The 16,982-nt window shown below is 35.6% G+C and overlaps 1 protein-coding gene and 1 pseudogene across 3 annotated transcripts in view; both read right to left on the bottom strand.

Moving 5' to 3' along the window:
* CCSER1 (coiled-coil serine rich protein 1) overlaps positions 1-16,982 on the bottom strand; it is a 1,371,014-nt gene that overhangs the window by 127,492 nt on the left and 1,226,540 nt on the right. The gene's annotated exons all lie outside the window — the stretch shown is intronic.
* LOC144303913 (keratin, type I cytoskeletal 18 pseudogene) lies at positions 9,847-14,562 on the bottom strand (annotated as a pseudogene).

Below are 16,982 nucleotides of genomic sequence, written 5' to 3'. Positions count from 1 at the left end.
AAGCAGCAGAAAGAGAAATAAAGAAAACATTCCCATTTACAATTGCACCAAAAATAAAATGACTAGGAATAAACCTAACCAAAGAGGTAAGAGACCTATATTCTGAAATCTATAAAGCACTGATGAACAAAACTGAAGATGACACTAGAAATGGAAAGATATTCCATGCTCATGGAATGGGAGAAAAAATATTATTAAAATATCTATATTACTCAAAGCAATCTACACATTTAGTGCAATCTCTATCAAAACACCAACAACATTTTTCATGGAACTAGAACAAACTATCTTAAAATTTGTATGGAACCACAAAAGACCCCAAGTAGCCAAAGCAACCTTGAAAAAGAAAAGCAAAGCTGGAGGCATCACAATTCCAGACTTCAAGTTATTTTACAAAGCTGTAGTAATCAAAACAGTATTGTACTGGCACAAAACCAGACACACAGAACAATGAAACAGAATAGAAAACCCAGAAATAAACCCAAAATTATATTATCAATTAATCTTCAACATAGCAAAAAAGGATATTCAACAGGAAAAGTCTCTTCAACAAATGGTATTAGGAAAACTGGACAGCTACATGCAAAAGTATGAAACTGGACCACTATCTTACATGATACACAAAAATAAAGTAAAAATTAACTGAAGAGCTAAATGTGTGGCCTGAAACCATAAAAATCCTACAAGAGAGCACAGGCAGTAACTTCTATGAAATTGTCAGACGAGATAGGGCGCGTTGAGGGTAGTATGGCCGTAGACTATGAAATTGTCCATGGCAACTTTTTTTCTAGATAGGTTCCCTGAGACAAGGGAAATGAAAGTGAAAACAAACTATTGGGACTTCATCAAAATAAAAAGCTTCTGCACAATGAAGGAAACAATCAATGAAATTAAAAGGCAATCAATGGAATAGGAGGAGATTTTTGCAAATGACATATCTGATAAGGAGTTGGTATCCAAAATCTATAAAGAATCTGTAAAATTCAGCACCCAAAAACAAAATAAGCAAATTAAAATATGGGAAGAAGACACGAACAGGCATTTCTCCAAAGAAAACATCCAGGTGGACAACAAACACATGAAAAAATGCTCATCATCATTTATCATCAGGGACATGTAAATCAAAACTACAATGAGATATCACCTTAAATCTGTCAGAATGGCTAATATCAACAACATGAGAAACAATAGATGTTGGCAAGGATGTGCATGCATTCCCCCCTCATGCATTTTTGGTGGAAATACAAACTGGTGAACTCATTGTGGGAAAACAGTATGGAGTTTCCTTTAAAGTTAAATGTCAAACTACTGTATGATGTAGCAATTCTATTATTGGCATTTATTTAAAGAATACAAGACATTAATTCAAAGGGATACATGCACTCTGATGTTTATGTCAGCTTTATGTACAATAGTCAAGATATGGAAGCAGCCCAAGTGTCCATCAACAGATGAATGGATAGATAAGATGTGTATATGTGTACACACACACATACACACACACACAATGGAATATCATACAGCCTTAAACAATGAAATCTTTCTATTTGCAATGATATGGATGGAGCTAGAGAGTATAATGTTATGCAAAATTTAAGTAAGTCAGAGAAAGACAAATCCCATATGATTTCCCTCATATGTAGAACTTAAGAAATAAAACAAATGAGCAAAGGGTAAAAAAAAGAGGCAAACTAGAAGCAGACTCTTAGAGAACAAACTGATGGCTACCAGAGGAGAGGTGGGTGGGGGATGAGTGAAATTGGGATGAGTATAGGTGATGGGGATAAAGGAATGCACTTCTCATCTCATGATGAGTACCAGGTGATTTATGGAATCGTTGGATCACTACATCATATACCTGAAACTAATATAACATGAAAACAGAGAGGGAAGCAAACCATAAGAAACTCTTAACTATAGGGAACAAACTGAGAGTTGCTGTATGGGAGGTGGGTGTTAGGATGGGGTAATTGGGTGATGGGCATTAAGGAAGGTACTTAATGTAATTAGCTCTAGATGTTATATGCAACTGATGAATCATAAAATTCTACCTGAAGCTAATAATATGTGTTAACTAAATTGAATTTAAATAAAACATTAAAAAATAATATAACATTGTATGTTAACTAACTGGAATTAAAATGAAAAGTTAAAAAAATTATATGGTCTGTACATTGAAAACAATATAATTAATTAAATAGCGCATTTTTCTATAATGAGTACAATTAGATTACTTATATTTTTAGGATTAATAAAAACTGACTTATTTCCCTAGTCTTATTGAGATAATTGACATAAAATATTATGTAAATTTGAGTGTACTTATTGATTTGATACATTTATATGTTGCAAAATGATTACCACCATGACATTAGCTAACACCTCCATTGCATCACATAATTACCATCACTTTTTCATAGTGAGGACATTTAAGATCTACACTGTTAGCAACTTTCAAGTATATAATACAGGATCATTAACTGTAGTCATTACTTGCAATGTAGTTACAATTAGATCTCCAGAAATTATTCATCTTACAACTGAAAATTTGTATTCTTTGACCAACATCTCCCCATTTTCTTCATATCCTGGGCCTTGGTAACCATCATTCTAGTTTCTGGTTCTGAGTTTTTTGTTTGTTTGTTTGTTTTTTGTTTTTTTTAAGATTTATTTTATTTTAGAGGAGGGGAGGAGGAGAGGGAGAGAATTTTAAGCAGACTCCCTGCCAAGTGTGGAACCCAATACAAGCCTGATCCCATGACCCACAAGATCATGATCTTAGCCAAAACCAAAAGCAAGTTCCTAAACTGACTGAGCAATCCAAGTGCCCCTGAGTTTGGCTTTTTTAGATTCCACATATAGATGATATTACACAGTATTTGACTTCTGACTTATTTCACTTAGCATAATGCCTTCAAGGTCCATCCAAGTTGTCACAATAGGCTGGATCTCCTTCTTTCTCATATCTATATGATATTCACTTTACATATATGCCACATCTTCCTTATCAATTCCTCTGTTGACAGACATTTAGGTTATTTTCATATCTTTGCTATTGTGAATAATGCTGCAAAGAATGTAAGAATGCAGACATCTCTTTGAGATTCTGATTTCATTTCTTTTGCATATATATCCAAAAAAAGGATTACTGGATTGTATGGTAGTTCTATTTTTTAATTTTTTTTAAATATTTTATTTATTTATTCATAAGAGACACAGAGAGAGGCAGAGAGGCCGAGGGAGAAGAAGACTCTCCACAAGGAGCCCAATGTGGGACTCGATCCCAGATCCTGAGATCATGCCCTGAACTGAAGGCAGATGCTCAACCGCTGAGCCACCCAAGTGTCCCTTTTTTTTTATTTTTAAAGCAGTTCCATACTATTTTCTATGGCTGCTGTACCAATTTACATTTCTATCAACAGTGCACAAGGGTTCTCTTTTCTCCATATACTTGCCAACACTTATTACCTTTGTCTTTTTTATGATAACCATCCTAACAGGAGTGGGATGATACCTTGTGGTTTTCATTTGCATTTTATTTGGGGATTTTTTGCTATTGAGTTGTGTAAATTCTTTATATATTTTAGATATCAACCCCTTATCAGGTATATGACTTGCAAATATTTTCTCCCACTCTGTAGATTGCCTTTACATTTTATTGATGGTTCCCTTTGCTGTGCAGAAGCTTTATAGTTCAATGTAGTCCCACTATTTTGTCAGCATCAAATAAAAAAAAATTTTTAAAAAAAGCAAAAACAACCCAAAGCACAAAAAACACAACAAAAAAAAAATTGCAAAGACTACTTTCAAGGAGCAAAACTGATTCTTGATAAATAAATAATTTCACTGGCAGAAAAAGTGGAATTGCTCAATAGTTTAATAGAGCTGAATAGCTCTGAGCTTACAATCTGCGAGGATAAGCTGTCAGTTTATTTTATTTTATAGGAGAAATTGGAATTGGTTATTTGAGCAATTTAGTTAATGGAAATTTATCAAAGTATTAGTTCTAGAAGCTTGAGGTATATCAAAGTTCTAAGAAACAGTTTACAGAAAGCATTGCACAATGACTTCTAGATTCCATTTCATGAGCATGCTTACAAACCAATAAATATTATTTGGGTGTTTGCCACCTAATTAAACTATTGTTCTAGTGATCAAGAAACCTGGAACGTCATTATAATTTTTCACCCATCTTTCATTTTATTATCAGAACTATTGATTTTTCTTCAATTGGTGAAATAGAGGATAGGTACAGATTAATCCTCTAGCACAACGATATCTATATATTTACCAACCAAAAAAACTGGATACATAAATACTATCCAAGTGACTGTTGACTTGGGTAAGTGTTTTTACTAATGACATTGATAACATTAAAATTTTATCATCCTATCATCTGTATGTAGTCAGCTATCTAAGGATGAAAATATGGAATAAAACTAGGTAAATTAGATAATAGATCCATAACTATCCACAGACTTCATACTGAGTCTCGTACTAATACTAAAAATAATAACCATGATTTTCTGAGTGCTAGCTGTGTTGCAGGCATTGGGCAAATGCTTTCAATTTATCTGCACAATGACTCTAAGAAGTATGTAACATGATCTTTATTTTATAAATATAGAAACCTAAAATTAAAAGTTCGAATGAATTTTCCAATATTGAAGAGTTACTAATTTGCAGCACTGGGATTTTAATCTGGCTCTCTTTGACTCCCCAAAACTCTGTTGCCTTCACTTTAACATATTCCTTTTTATAATAGCATCATGACTAAAATATCCTAGCCCAACTAAGAGCAAACCTACAATCTCTGGCTAATGAGACCAGTACTTGGTTTCTGCTCTTTTGTGATTTCTACTGAAGAGGACGTGGAGAATACTGTTTGAGAAATAGTGTTGACTGCAAGGTACCAAGCTTCATGAGAAGTTTAAACCACCATATTTTTTTTTCCTCTTTGTATGGCCTACTCAGAAGCTTCCATAATAAAATTACATTCCTAAAGCATATGGCCTTTTTAAGTTATCTTTTCCACTAGTTAAAAATGTTTATGATGAAGAATAACTTTACTCACATTCCATATGCTTGCTCGTCTCAAGAAGAAGCTGCAGATTTTGTCTGGAGCTGGTTGAAGCAAAGAATTATCTTTCCCCTAATACTATGTAACATAGGCATTAGCAGAACACAGGAATATAAATATGAAACAGGAATTTGGAGTTGGTTGGAAGCACAACTTAACTGGGGATATAGTGAAGATCGCCGATTGTCATTGAAAGAAATAAAATTTCAGAAAAGGCATTCATCAGTGATTTACACATTTACCTATTTTTATTCATAATTCTAGTTAACTATTATTTTATATAAATTGTTATAATGTTGGATAAGAGGACAGAATAGTTTCCAGGGGCAATAATGTACAGGTACACTATCCATCTATGATTTTTTTTTTTGTTTCCTCCTCTAGTTAAGGCACATTATGGGGGGATGACCTGCCTCTATGATATTGCTAAGGAAACAAGGGGCCAACAAAATTTCTTAATATTCTATCAACTAGACCTGTCTCTATCTTTAAGTTATACAAGTGATCTCAAAAAACTACACCAGGGCCAGTCGGGTAGATTGTGCCCATGAGAATGTCTCAGTACTGGTAACAAATATAATCATACCAAGATGTCAGTGGTTATAATAACAAAGTTTTTCATTCAAGCACAAAACCTGTCATTTTTTAATTATGGAAAACCATTGTTAATAAAAATATTGTATTTTCAGAGTATATTTTATATCTTTGAATAGAGTTCAGAAGTCTCATTTGGCACAGAAAGGCTTGTAAACTTCTGTCAAAAAAAAAAAAAAATCAAGGGGTTACTACTGATTGATTTGGGTGGAAAAAAAAAAATCTTGGCCTAAATAGCACCACAGGCTCCAGTAACAACAATTAGATTCCTGAGTTCCCTTTGTTCGTTTTAATATCAATCCCAGACAAGATTGGCAGTTATAATTATTTTACAACTGCTTTGGAAGCTTGTCATATTTCAGCACTTACAGAGATGTTATCATAATAGCCTGTCTCAAGAAAGCTTCTGCGAAGCCTTAAAATTAAAGCTCACCAGTTGGCAAAGTCACAAATTGATAAAGTACTAGTGAATTGGAAATTCACCAGGTAAACAAAGCTCCAAGTAATTTAAAAACAATGAAAAATAGGGATCCCCTGGGTGTCTCAGCGGTTTGGCGGTGCCTTCGGCCCAGGGCATGATCCCCAGATGGAGTCCCGCGTGGGGCTCCCTGCATGGAGCCTGCTTCTCCCTCTGCCTGTGTCTCTGCCTCTCTCTCTCCCTCTCTCTCTCTCATAAATAAATAAAATCTTAAAAAAAAAAAAGAGGGGATCCCTGGGTGGTGCAGCGGTTTGGCGCCTGCCTTTGGCCCAGGGCGCGATTCTGGAGACCTGGGATCGAATCCCACATCAGGCTCCCGGTGCATGGAGCCTGCTTCTCCCTCTGCCTATGTCTCTGCCTCTCTCTCTCTCTCTCTCTGTGACTATCATAAATAAATAAAAATTAACAAAAAAAAAAAAAGAGAAAAATAGGTCACTACTTTCGTGTGTGACAATCGTACCAGAATTCTAAAATAAAACCTAGTAACTTCTTACTAAGGACTTAAATAAAATCTATAGATATTTTTGAGACAACATGACAAAAATACATAGTAGTGCCAGACACACACATACACACAAAATGATGAGTATGCACATAGTCTTCTTAATGCCTTCAAAAGCCTTCTAAATCCATTCAAAGGGAAAAGAATCTCACTACCAAGTATTTCAGTTCTATTGAGAGAATTGTTTACTGCATACAGTAAAATAAGCAGACCCTGGCTCAGGGGAGTGAGTCATCACAGCTCTTTTAATGGCCTATCCATATTACTTCATGACAACTGTGAGCCTAGCACCTCCAGAGCTGTGTGGTGTGGCTGGGTCAACGTGAACCTGAATGATCTCATCTCCTAGGTAGAGGTCTGGCTGTTTGAGCTGGCTGCACACAGAGTTGTGCAGTTTATCTGGGTAGATGACACTGGCAGTAACAATGTCAGATAGGTTTTTCCACAATGCAGGCATTTTCCTAATGGTGTTATTATCTTCCAAATTCAGTGATGAGGCTAGAGAGTTTTCATGTGATGCTTTGCATCTTACTTTCATCCCTAATACCTTACTCACTAGTCACCTTGTCATGTGGTTCCCTTTTAAGGTGGTGTTCTGGACAGTGTTCTCAATTTATGGTAGGAGAAAGGGGATTTTTCTTCTTTTGAAAACTTTTGGCCCAATTAAGCAGCATGATTTGGATCTTAAGCAAATATTATTGATTTGAACAGATTAGTAAAATAGTATTTTCATTCATGGCACTGAAGAAACCATTTGAGCAATATTTACAAAAGTACAGTATTTTCATCTACAGGTTGAATAGTTACACTTTCAACCTGAAAGTTTATGAGTTAATTTATAATTTTCCTGAGACCCAAATTTGAATCATATACATTAGGATGTGCAAGAATGAGTTTCTTAGCTGGTGAATGAGCAAAACAGATTGATATTCATCTCTCAGTACTACTTTTCTTTATCTATGCATATATATTTTTGTAGGGGTAAGGGAAATTATATGTTCCAATTTTAAAATGGAAATTCACAGAGGTCCTATAAATATCTCTTGCAAAAATCAAATATCTACTGGCAGATGGTAAATATCAAGAACCCACAGTAAATATATCTGAATAATCATTCTCTCTTCTGAGATTATATTCAGCTTCCTTCTTACACAGCCCTTCTGGTAACCATTACCAATTTATCAGAATAGGCATGAGAGATAAAACCTATTTGCCATGTCTTATATATTATATATGAAGAGGCACTGGCAAGATTTCCTTTATTTTCCTTTCCATTTTAGTCATTATAATCTAAATGTCAATTAATAAAATGAAAGAGGTTAATTGCAATAGAAGAGAGCTGGAATATTTAGAAAAAGAGACCATAGAATTATTCTTAACTATAAATGATATAATACCTTCAATATTAGCATTTTAGCCTTTAATACCTCTTAGAACCTCTAACGTGAAATAAGGTGCTGAATGTCTATAATTTACACAATACCTTATGGACATAAGTATCCATTACTTCAAGTTTAACACTCAATTTAACGTGCTCTTACTTTCTAAACTTTTTCCAGAATTGCACCCTCAGTGAAATGCACCTAGGAATCACTATTGACTCTCTTCCAAAGCACACAAAATTAATGTTATTACCCCTTTTAATGTGACTTGCAGATTTTTATATTTGATAAATATCACAAATTTAATGTAGGCTGCTTATGGTTAAACTCAATCCATGTAAGTGAAATCATAGTGATCTAAGTATACATAGAGTATATTGGGTATTTGAATTAGCTCAACTTAGAGAAGTTCTCTAAGGCTTGGCCTATAGTGCCATGGCTCTCCTTGACTCTAAGCTTTAAAGTATACCTCTAAATTGATATGAAAGACAGGAAAGCAAAAAATAATTCCAATTTCAAAAAAGGAAACAGAATTAACACACATTCATTGACAAATAAGTTTCTAAAAGACTGGTTAAACTAACCAGAAGTCTTCCTTAAAGAAAAATGATGTAAATAGTCCACCATTTCTGAGTCATAACATTTTTAAAAGCCATTCTCCTTGAAGAGATTTATTAAAAATATATTAAAATTCTTCTCCTATTGTTATCTTATTTCATAGACAGACAGTGGGATTTCTCAGCTGAAATGTCAAATTTATAACTAGGATTCCTATGAAACAAAGTTTATCTTGCTTAAACACCTAAGTACCTTTTCAAAGGTACCTTTGCAATCTGTAATACACCAATAAAATAAATATTCAGTGAATGTTCCACATAGAAATTAATTTTATACAACTTTTTCCTTTTGACTTTCTAATAAAATAACAAAGTATTTTTAACAGTGAACCTTAAGATTTGTAACACAAAACTTTTGAGATTGTATAATTTATTTAGGTAAAAGATTGAATTTTGCCTAATTCCCTTTAAGATAAAGGGAAATATTTATTAGAGCAGTGTAATCATTTTCACCAAAACAGGAGACACTTATTTATATTTTAAGATACAGTAATCCTTCAATACAACTTTTTTGTGTGTGTGATGTTTCTGAAACATTATTGCACCTCTCAAGTAAACTGATTTGTTCCCTTTCAGTTATATAATTAAGCCCATTATTTAAAATAACAAGCTTTACTTATTTTTAAAGTTAATTCTAACGATTAATGTTAAACCTAAACAGAAAATGTCAGGAGAACATATATGACCAAAATGAAAAAGAAATCATCCTCACTTCTTGGATTACTAAAAAAGTTTACTACTTCCCTTTCATCAAATAACCTATTCCTATTGCCATAGCCATTATTTTATTATCTTAATATTTTCCTTTTTTATAGATGTTTAGCAAAAACAAAATGTAAAGTTTCAAAAAATGATTTCAATATTTCACATACACAGAATATGATGACTTGTATTTCAATAAAATGTTATGAATAAAAAAGGATTTAAATTGTCTTATAAAGAAGAAACTAGGTCAGTTAAAGTAATTCTCTTTCAATTATGGAGTAAAATCTCATTTATTCAGGATTTGTATTACTTTAGAATTCATGACAATTAGGGCATAACTAGATTGAAGTTTACAGTTATATTATCTCTGAAGAAAATTTTACTCTTTAACACAGTCAACTTTCCCCTATATCTTTCTTTTTTTTTTTTTTACTTCTTAACTTTATATTGGCCTCCTGCTCCCCAAAGAATATCCTGCTTCTGCTGCTTCAAAGCCTCAAAACTTTCATGTTTTTGGTTTCAGAAACTTTGCCTTCCACAATTTTGCAGGTGGTGGTCTTTTGGATGGTTTTCACGGAGTTGCATTTGTCCAGGGTCACCAACATTGAAGTCCTCTCCATTTACTACTAGCAGGCAGTGGTAGGTGGCAATCTCAGCCTCCAGCTTGACCCTGATCTTCATCAAGGCCTCCTATACATGGGTTTGGTGCTACCCTTCTGCCCAAATCTGGGACAGCTCCAACTCCAGTGTAGTAGGATCCTGCTGAGCTGCTCCATCTGCATGGTATAGCAGGCTTCCATCTTCCTCAGGTTGTTCTCCAAGCTGGCATTTAGATTTCTCATGGAGTCCCAGTGAGTCTCCAAGGACTGAGCCATACATCTCAGCTCACTGAGCATCATTTCAGCTGCTCCTATTTCGGTGGCATACACTGTGACCATAAGTGGTGCTCTCCTCAGTCATCTGGGATCAGTACTTGTCCAGCTCTTCTGGGTTCTTCTAAGCCATCTTGTGGTACTAGGCCTGCCTGTCTGTAATGATCTTTCTGAGGTCCTAAGATTTGGGACATACAACTCTATGGTCAACCCAGATTTGTACAATCTGTTTTTGTAGACCTCTTAATTTCTCCTTGCGGTTCTTTATGAAAAGAAGCTCTTTTTTGAGTGTCTCAATTTCCAAATGTCCAGCTGCAGCCAAATGACAATTGGTGTCATCAACAATCCTGTGTAATCCATGGATGTCACTCTTCACAGACTGGCACATGGCCAGCTCTGTCTCATACTTGATTCTGAAGTCATCAGCAGGAAGAAGAGCATTGCCAATCTGCAGAATGATGCAGGCATTGTCCACAGATTTTATAAAGATCTTAGCTCTCAGCTCCTTGATAGTTTTAAAGTAATGTTTCCAGTCCCTGACCTGAGTTCCTTTCTTCTCCAGGTATTCCCAGATTTTGATCTCCAGTCTCTGGTTATCAGCCTATTTAGTCATATGATTTTACAGTAGACTAAAGAAATAATAGCAATACTTAGGTGTGTCAGGATAGAGGTGGGCGACATATTAGTCTTTGGGAAGTCAGTCTTTGGGAAGATGTATATTTGAAAAGTTTAAAAATTGGAATAAAGGCCTCAACAAAAAGAGAAACAAGCCAAGAAATGGGCACCTACCTCTAGAGAACAAACTGCCCATTACCAGAGGGGTTGTGGGTGTGGGTATAGGTGAGATAGGTGATGGGGATTAAAGAGTATACTTATGATGAGCACTGAGTAATGTATAGAAGTGTTGAATCACTACATTTTACCCCTGAAACCAATATAACACTGTATGTTAACTAACTGGAGTTAAGATTGAAAAAATAAAATAAAATAAAATAAAATAAAATAAAATAGGATGAAAGTAAAGCTCTAAAATACAGGGATTATGTGCTGTTTTTAGTACTATGAGTATACTAGGTACACAACAAATATTTCTTGAATTAAATAATTAAATAATTCATCTTCTATTTTATTTTTAGTACAGGGATTGTAATACAGATGTATGACAAAAATAAATTATTTGGACCAAGAAAGGATTAAATTAATAAAATGATATTTTCACAAAGTAAGGTTAATAGTAATGGAAATTTTTATTTATTCATATAGGCAAATGAGATAACATTGGACACAGTAGAAATGTCTATATTAGTATTTGAGTAAATCTGATTCCTGACCAAATTAAATATTCCTGAAACAACATTGGGAAATCATATTAGAGCTATAATTTATAAATATAGAAAGAACGGCTGAATGGTGACTTGCACATACTAGCTTGAAATCATTATACTTGGAATGAATCAAATGATGGAAATAGTCCATGAAATGGTGAAATATGATTTTAAGATTCAATTTTTAGAATGGTCTTCAAAATCTGGAAAAATCTTCAAAAACAAAGAAGACACAATTATGAATATTGCTTCCAAGTTGAATAATTAAAAGAGTTTTAAAAATGCATAACAAACTTGCAGGTAAATACATTAAAAGATCAAGTTGGCGATGTTATCCTAGCCATTTTCCTTTGAAATTTTCCTTCTTTCTTCAACCCACCTGTGTTTTTCTCTTTTCCTTCACATTCACTGATTTAACCATGAATCAGACTCTCATTATCTTAGGTCAGAATTAAAGACTCTATGAACTTCCCTTTACTATTCAAACTTAATGTAGTTTGCAGATCAGTTTTCCCTCTTGGTTTGAAAAGGATCTCAATAATGTGACCCATTTCTCTACTTATATGCTTCCACTCAAATTCTTAGATATACATGCATTTTTTGCTCTGATCAAGTTCATATTTCACATCCTATTATAGTCCAATCCAATTTGCTTCAAATATTTGTTCTGCAATTATATTCCAGACATAGCACTAGAAGTTTAAGCTTCAAGGAAAAGCCACAGTGCTGCCCTTCAGTCTGGCTGAAAATAAAGTAAGTGATCCCAGCACAATAAGTATTAAGGGAACATGAAAGGATACTGTTCAGTTTGTAGGAAGTCAAATCTCATAGTAGGTGAAACACAAACTCTCTCCTCTACTCATGTTGTTATTTTCACTTAAAACATTTTCCCACTTTCTCTGAACTAATTTTTATCGTGCTCAAATTTGTGTGTGTGTGATATAAACATTTTAGCTTCTTTTGAATATAAAATACACAACCTAGCACTTGTATTTTACATTTAAGAAGAAAATAGTTGGCAAAAATAGAAACCATTTGCAAATATTCTTTAAGTTAAGACTTAAACAGATAAAGATAACTTTAACTGCAATGGTCTCTGGCAGCAAATAGGATGCTGGACAATTCAAACTAAGATGCTGAAAGGAGAGGATTGGAACAGGGCATTTTCTGTGTTTATACTGGCTTAGAGTTCATTAGTTTTCAGAGAGTAGATTTTGAAAGGAACATGACAGACAACGCCTTAGTTTAATGTTGGTAGTTGGACATACCTAAATACGTTTAGATGAACTCTTTAATAAACTGCATTGTTTATTTCCTAGTGCAAAACTAATCATTCACAATAAATGGCTTCATTACAAAATAAATTAAAATCCTTAAATAAGGAACTGCTTCAGACTCTGCGATGGGCTGAAAGTGACCCCAAAAACCTCCAGGTCCTAATCCCTGAAACCTGTGAGGGCTCACTTTTTTGACAAAAAGGACTTTAAAGATATTAAATTAAAGATTTTAAGATTATTCTGGATAATCTTATTGGGTGTCAAATATAATTGTCTGTTATAACAGGAGTCAGAGGGAAACTTGGCTACAAAGACAGAAGACAATGTGGCTACTGATGCAAGATGAGATTTTGCTAGATTTAAAGATGGAAGAAAGGCCCACCAGCCAAGGAATACAAGGAATGCTGCTCCAGAAGCTAGAGAAGCAAAGGAAGAGATCCTTTCCTTAGAGCCTCATAGAGTATAGCCTAGCAAAACCAAACCATTGGGTTTTGGCCCAGTGAATTTTGAATTTCTCACCTCCAGAATTCTCACTGTAAAAGAAAAAAATGTGTGTGGATTAAGCCACCACATTTGTGGTATTTTGTTATAATGGCAATAGGAAACTATTACAAACACTATTAAAAATAGTTTCTTGTCGGGGGGGGAAGGGCACCTGGGTGGCTCAGTGGTTGAATGTCTGCCTTTGGTTCAGGTCATATCTTGAGATCCTGGGATTGAGTCCTGCATCAGGCTCCTGAAAGGGAGCCTGCTTCTCCTTCTACCTGTGTCTCTGCCTCTCTCTGAGTGTGTCTCTCATGAATAAATAAATAAAATCATAAAATAGTTTCTGGGGAGGAGGGTCAAAAGGGTGGAAGGGTAAGGGGTCCTCAACTCATCTGGCCCCATAAACTTACCTAGATAACTTTCAAAACATCCTAAACACTTACAAATTTGACCTGAGATTTAAGATTTAAAGAGAGAACAGTCAGAACACTACAGAGAGAAGGGTTTTCACTTTTGCCAAGGTAGGAAGGTGGAAAAGAAGAAGAAAAGAAGAAAAGAAGAAAAGAAGAAGAAGAAGAAGAAGAAGAAGAAGAAGAAGAAGAAGAAGAAGAAGAAAGCGGGGAAGGGGAACCACTAGCAGCCCAGCTAAAGCAGAGTGGTGAAAGCCTCAGGGTCAGGAAAGCCCAGCCCTGGAGGAGCGTGAATTCTAAAAATCCTCATTGGAGTTTTCCTTGACAGAAAAGTGCTTAGCAGGGAAATAGGCCAGAATTGCAGGAGGGGAAGTGAAGCCTCAAGAATCGTGGAATCACTATAAGAAGAGGGGCACCTAGGGGAAAGCTCACTGCAAACTACGGTCCAATATGGGCAAAGGGCTGGAGCTCCGCAGGCATCTGGGGCATTTGGGAGAAGGCAGTCGATTAGGTGGACAGGCTTCAGACAGAGGTGGCTATACCCTGTTCCATTCAGGAGAGGTGGACCCTGGGAGTGCAGATCCAGGGGCACAGGACCCTGCATCCCAGGGCACCTAAGCAGACAAATCCGAAGATCCTGCATTCCCCCTGGGACAAGCAGAACTGGGGAGGGCACAGGAAAGCAAGAACTCTTGTCACTGGTTGCCCACAAGCTGTGCAGATCAGCATACCTGTGCCTGCCCCCAGGAGAATCTAGGCCAGTGTGGACTGGGAGACTACAGTTAGTTACTCATAGGGAGCTGATTTCAGAGCTGGAAATCTGGCCACCGCCATTGTTATTCATCCTTGTTTCACTGTGTGCCTGGGAGAGGTGGGGCCATCAGGGAACAGAGGCCTTATGGGGGTAAACAGCTCCTACTGAGCCCGGGACCAGCAGGGGGTGGGGCAGTTCCCCCAGGTTCACACACCTGAGAATCAGCACAGCAGACTCTCCCTGAGAAGACCAGCTGGAAGAACAGGGGAAGCTCAAGTTCTTGACCCAGTAGCGCTGGAAAGCTCCATGACGGAGGGAAAATAGTATATAGAACTAGAGGGTCCTTTTTTTTTTTTTCCTTTTTCCATTGTGACTCGTTTTTCTATCAGACTAAAATTTTCCAATATTTTGTTTCTTTTCCCATCTTAATTACAATATTTTACCAGCTCTTCATTTTTAAGTTTTTTCCTTTTTGACTTTCGTATTTCTACAATTACATGTCTTAAGTTTATTTTCACTTCTAGATTCCCTTCAACATATGTAATTTAATTTTGGGAGATATACAAGATACGGGTTTTTGTTTTTTGTTTTTTTCTGCTTCATTTTGCTTTACATTGGTGGAAGTTAGCACCTTCTAAAACATGACCAACATACATCTAGAACCAAGTGGAAAAGCGTGTTGATTCAAGTGTGAGAACATACTCTCTCTTCATTCCCATTCTGCCTCCGTCTTTCATATTGTTTATGTTATCGTGGACAATGTTGGGGCTTTATATAAGTATTGCTGGTTTATAAATTTGGGATGGTACATCTTCTAACATACAGAACAAAATAGACTCGGAACCAAGAGGATAACCTTCTAGGACCACTCAGGTACATTACATTACTCAGGTATACCACCACCATTCCCCCTCTTTTTTCTCTCTTTTTCCTCTTTTCTTTTTTCTTTTTTAAAATTTTTTTCTTCTTCTTTGTTTTTGGTTTTTGGCTTTTTATATTTTCTACTTTATTTAAAATTTGTTTTTCACTTCAGTCATCCTTTTGTTTTATCTTATTCTGTTCTTTTTCTTTTATTTTCTGGTCTCTGACCTCTTCAGAATCATCTAGGGTGTAATTTACTTAGGTTGTGGTTGATATTTGTGATTCAGCTCACTCATACAGTCACTCTGGACTGGACAAAATGAATAAAAGGAAGAATTTGCCACAAAAGGAAGAACTGGAAGCAGTAATCTCTGCCACAGAGTTGCAGTTTTTGGATTTTGATATGATATCAGAAATTCAATTCAGAAGTACAATTATAAAGCTACTGGTGGCTCTGGAAAAAAGCATAAAGGACTCTACAGTCTTTGTTACTGCAGAATTTAGATCTAATCAGGCCCAAATTAAAAATCCATTAAATGATATGCAGTCCAACCTAGATGTCCTAACTGCTAGGGTTAATGAGGTGAAAGTGAGAATGAGTGACATAGAAGACAAGTTGATGGTAAGGAAGGAAGCTGAGAAAAAAAGAGAAACAAGAGTCCACCAGGAAAGGCTTAGGGAAATAAATGATAGCTTGAGAAGGAAGATTGTACGTCTAATTGGGATTTCAGAAGAGGCTGAGAAAGAGAGAGAGAGAGGACCATAGAGTATGCTTGAAAAAAATCATAGCTGAGAACTTCCCTAGTCTGGGGAAAGAAACAGGCATTCAGATCCAAAAGATAGAGAGGACCTCCCAAAAATCAATAAAAACCATTCAACACCTTGACATTTAATATAGCGAAATTTGCAAATTTCAAAGATGAAGAGAAAATTCTTAAAGCAGAGCAAGACAAGAGATTCTGAACTCATATGGGGAGAAATATTAGATTCACAGCAGACCTCTCCACAGAGACCTGGCAGGCCAGAAAGGGCTGGCAGGATATATTCAGGGTAATAAATGAGAAGAACATGCAGCCAGGAATGCTTTATCCAGCAGGGCTGTCATTCAGAACAGAAGGAGAGATAAAGAGCTTCCAGGAGAGGCAGAAGCTGAAAGGATATGTGACCATCAAAACTGCTCTGCCAGAAATATTAAGAGGGACCCTGTAAAAGAAAGAGGAAGCCCAAAGAAACAATCCACAAAAACTAAATTCATATCCTTCAATAGTTACTCTGAATGTAAATGGGCTAAATGATCCCATCAAAAGACACAGGGTATTGGACTGGATAAAAAAGCAAGACACAATTATATGCTGTCTACAAGAGACTCATTTTAGACCTAAGGACACCTACAGCCTGAAAATGAAGGTATGGAAAACCATTTACCATTCAAGTAGTTCTCAAAAGAAAGCTGAGATAGCAATCCTTATATCAGATAAATTAATGTTTATACCAGAGACTGTGGTAAGAGATGAAGAGAGACACTATATCATACTTAAAGAGTCTATCCAACAAGAAGACCTAAAAATCATGAATATTTATGCCCCTAATGTGGAAGCTGCCAAGAATATCAATTAATAACCAAAGTAAAGACATACTT

The sequence above is a fragment of the Canis aureus genome, chromosome 33 (genome assembly GCF_053574225.1).
Source record: "Canis aureus isolate CA01 chromosome 33, VMU_Caureus_v.1.0, whole genome shotgun sequence".
NCBI classification, from domain to species: domain Eukaryota; kingdom Metazoa; phylum Chordata; class Mammalia; order Carnivora; family Canidae; genus Canis; species Canis aureus.
The sequence above is the reverse complement of the archived record's forward strand: the minus strand, read 5'-3'. Positions and strand labels throughout refer to the sequence as shown.